The sequence below is a fragment of the Egretta garzetta genome, unplaced genomic scaffold, assembly GCF_000687185.1.
Source record: "Egretta garzetta isolate BGI_Z169 unplaced genomic scaffold, ASM68718v1 scaffold19, whole genome shotgun sequence".
Lineage (NCBI taxonomy): Eukaryota > Metazoa > Chordata > Aves > Pelecaniformes > Ardeidae > Egretta > Egretta garzetta.
Window position 1 is genome coordinate 213,679 of NW_009260768.1, and position 3,487 is coordinate 217,165.

Sequence of the window (3,487 nt, forward strand, 5' to 3'; positions counted from 1 at the left end):
CTTCCCCTCAGCTATCCCCGTGCCAGGGTGCTCTCATGTGCTTTCCCAGTGAGTGCTGCAATGCTTTATGCTTGCAGGGTAACACTGAGTCAGTCAGCATCTCTGTGGGGTTTATATGACTGCATGGCCTTGACTTCTTTCCTTCCCAGTGACCATCCTTAGCTTCTATTACTGTTGATCACCACGTTGATAAACAGCACCATAAAAATTAGAGTAATAAATTTTGTCTTTGTAAGAACTTCTGGGAAGCTTTGTGTCGTGGTTTAACCCCAGCCAGCAACTGAGCCCCCTGCAGCCGCTCGCTCCCTCCTCCCTGGTGGGGTGGGGGAGAGAATCGAAGGGTAAAAGTGAGAAAACCCATGGCTTGGCATAAGGACAGTTTAATAGGTAAAGCAAAAGCCACACACACAAGCAAAGCAAAGCAAGGAGTTCATTCCCTCCTTCCCATCAGCAGGCGGGTGCTCAGCCATCCCCAGGACAGCCCGGCTCCATCATGCGTAAGAGTGACTTGAGAAGACAAACGCCATCACTCCCAACGTCCCCCCCTTCCTTCTTCTTCCCCCAGATTTATGTGCTGAGCATGACATGATATGTTGTGGAATATCCCTTCGGTCAGTCGCGGTCAGCTTTCCCAGCTGTGCCCCCTCCCAACCTCTTGTGCCCGCCCAGCCAAAACCAGCACACTTTGTTAAAAAACAAACAAATTATCTTCCCACTTGGGATATTTCAGATGCTTTTAGCAGACAAATTTATTGGTCTTTTATGAGACCGGGAATATGCATCCTACGTGACTTAATGCAGAATGGAGATGAGCCAAATGCCTAAGAATGATGAGGTGGCATTACCACTCAGTCGATGAAGAAATTGCGATGATCCTGAAGCGGGCTGCTGGCTTTAGTCATGAAAATAGTGCTTTTGACTCCTCCTGACGAGGATGAAACAGAATTGGCTAAATACAGAAACCTAGCAGTAGGGTACTTTACAAAAATGAGTTGAGATACCAAGTTAGGTAGGTAGCCAACTGCTCTTAACTCGCAGGGACCTAAGTATCTTTGGACATTTTCCTCTAGACTCTGCCCAAATATATCATACTTCAGGCATTGTTCCTTGGTTTAAAAATCAGAGCAGCCTGGCTACTAAATTTCAGGAAGTCCTATCTGCAGCTTTCTGCCAGTCTGTGCTGTGGCCTGTGATGACCCACGGCCCCTGCCCAGGGAATCATCTCTTCTCATCCAGGCTCAGACTCCGCCAGTATTTACCAGTCTAGGACACTGAATGTCCCACCGCTAAGGACATGTGATGGTTACCATCGCTGAAATCGCTACCCTGCTAACCCCTGGTCCTTGCCGCTGGGGTTTGAACCAGGACTGATCCCTAGGCTGGTCTAAAAACTTATTAAAATGGTGCTTTAGGGCAGCCTCTGCTCCAGGACAGGAGATGAAACTGAATTAGAAAAATGGTTCTGTGGAGTTCTTGCTAAACGTAACCAAAAGCAGCTAGCACAGCTCTGCGGAAGCATGGTCCCCACCTTACCCCTCTTCACGGTGCCTCGCTGGCCGTGCCGCCCCACGTCTCTCACACTTGTGCTGGTCCGTTCCGCTGGCAGTCCGGGCAGCTCTCCTCTGCTCTTCGGCAGCCACAGCCTCAGGCAACAGATTGCTTCATGAGAACAACTCTCAACGCATAAAACTGTTTGAAACGAAAAGTTGTGGGAACAGTGCTGACGGTAATGCGAGTTATTTCCTCAGGAATGTTTATTATTTAATTAGGCAGTTAAGACCAGGGTTTGACGGTAATTCAGACCAGCCTGAATGGAACAGGGCTTTGTTTGGTTTTAATTCCTCTTACGTCTTTAACAGTGTGAGAATTAGCCCGTGAATATGTACAAACATACGCTTATGGGAAGCATGATTTAACTTTCAAATGATAAATCGCTGCCGCCTCACGGTGAAGGAGCTGTACGCAGCTACCGAGGGGGGCCTCAGGCCGGCATCCCGAGGCTCCTTCCCAAAGCCCAGGAGGGAACAGACCCTCCTGCCTTGTCACCCCAGCTCTCTGGCTCCAGAGCTCAGGGAAGGGTTGCAGCAGGAGCACAGCTGGATGCCTGTTTCTCTCAATAAAGGGAACGTTGCAGAACAGGTTTTACATACGGGTCTGATCTTTGTTCCAGATGGGATCTGCCCCAAAACAGCACCCGGGACTTGTCCAAACAAGGAAGAGTGAGATGTGACAATAGCAGACAGCTTGCAAAATGGGGGGGATAAAAAGCAAAAAAAAAAACCCAAAAAACCACCAAACGAAAAAGTGTGCGTAGGGGGGAATGTACACAACTTTTTTCCGGTGTTCAGAAACTTCTAGTCTTCAGTTACAGAAAGAAATATTCTGTTCCCAGGTGAGCAGGTAGATTCGGTATTTACTAATACTGTACTCTGACAGCATTTCACAAATATTAATGATGCCTTGCAATTCCTATTTTTTGTAAAAGTTCCAGCTCTTGGCTTTGTGTCAGAAATCCTGGACCCTGGCTTCTAATTAACCCGTAAGCAGGCAGAAGCTATCGAACATTTAAGGAATGTGAACTCAGGGGCTGGCTTTGGCCCTGCCGTACATGCAAGGCTGAGATCTGCACCTACGCTGTCATCATTTAATACGAGAACTAAGCAAAGAGCCACCACGGCAGAGAGCTCCTGACAGCTTGTCAGGCCATTGCAACCCCCCCAGCAGCTTCTCCTCTCAAAATACACCTTAAGCTCTAGTTACTGGAACCATTCTGGTTGTGTGTTATATGATTGTCCCAAATGAGTGAAGCACCGATGAATTTTGGTTTAAATGCCCTTGCAGCAGCCGTAACACGGAGCTGTAAACCCGAGTTCTCTCCTCAGCTATAGGAAAATCAGCAGGCGCAGGATTTGGGGTTCATTTCCCTGAGTCTTTGCAGGGGACCGGTGCCTCCCTGCCCACGCTGCCCAGGCCTCCGGTGGCTCCTTATGGGCTTCAGGTACGCGAAGCGCCGGGCTCCGAGAGGCTTGTCCCAGCCATAAGGACACAGCAAATAACTCGGCACTGCGGGTTTTGAATTGATTACGGCGAAACCTTCGCCAAAATTGAGTACGATTTATTTCCCCCCCCCCCAACAGCCTCTGACCTCTTCGGTGCCAAGGCCAGCCTCGCCTGGTGTTTAATTAACGCTGTGCACGGGAGCCCGAGCATCCCTCACCCTAAGGCCGCTTGGCGGGAGCTGGGCAAGGCCGGTGCCCTGGGCTGCTCTGGGCACGGCCCGCTCGGGAGGAGAATCATAGAATCATCGAATGGTTTGGGTGGGAAGGGACCCCCAGAGGTCACCCAGCCCAACCCCCCTGCAGGAGCAGGGACACCTTGAACCACATCAGGTTGCTCACAGCCCCGTCCAACCTGGCCTGGAATGTTCCCAGGGATGGGGCCTCCACCCCCTCTCTGGGCAACCCCTGCCAGGGTTTCACCACCCTCA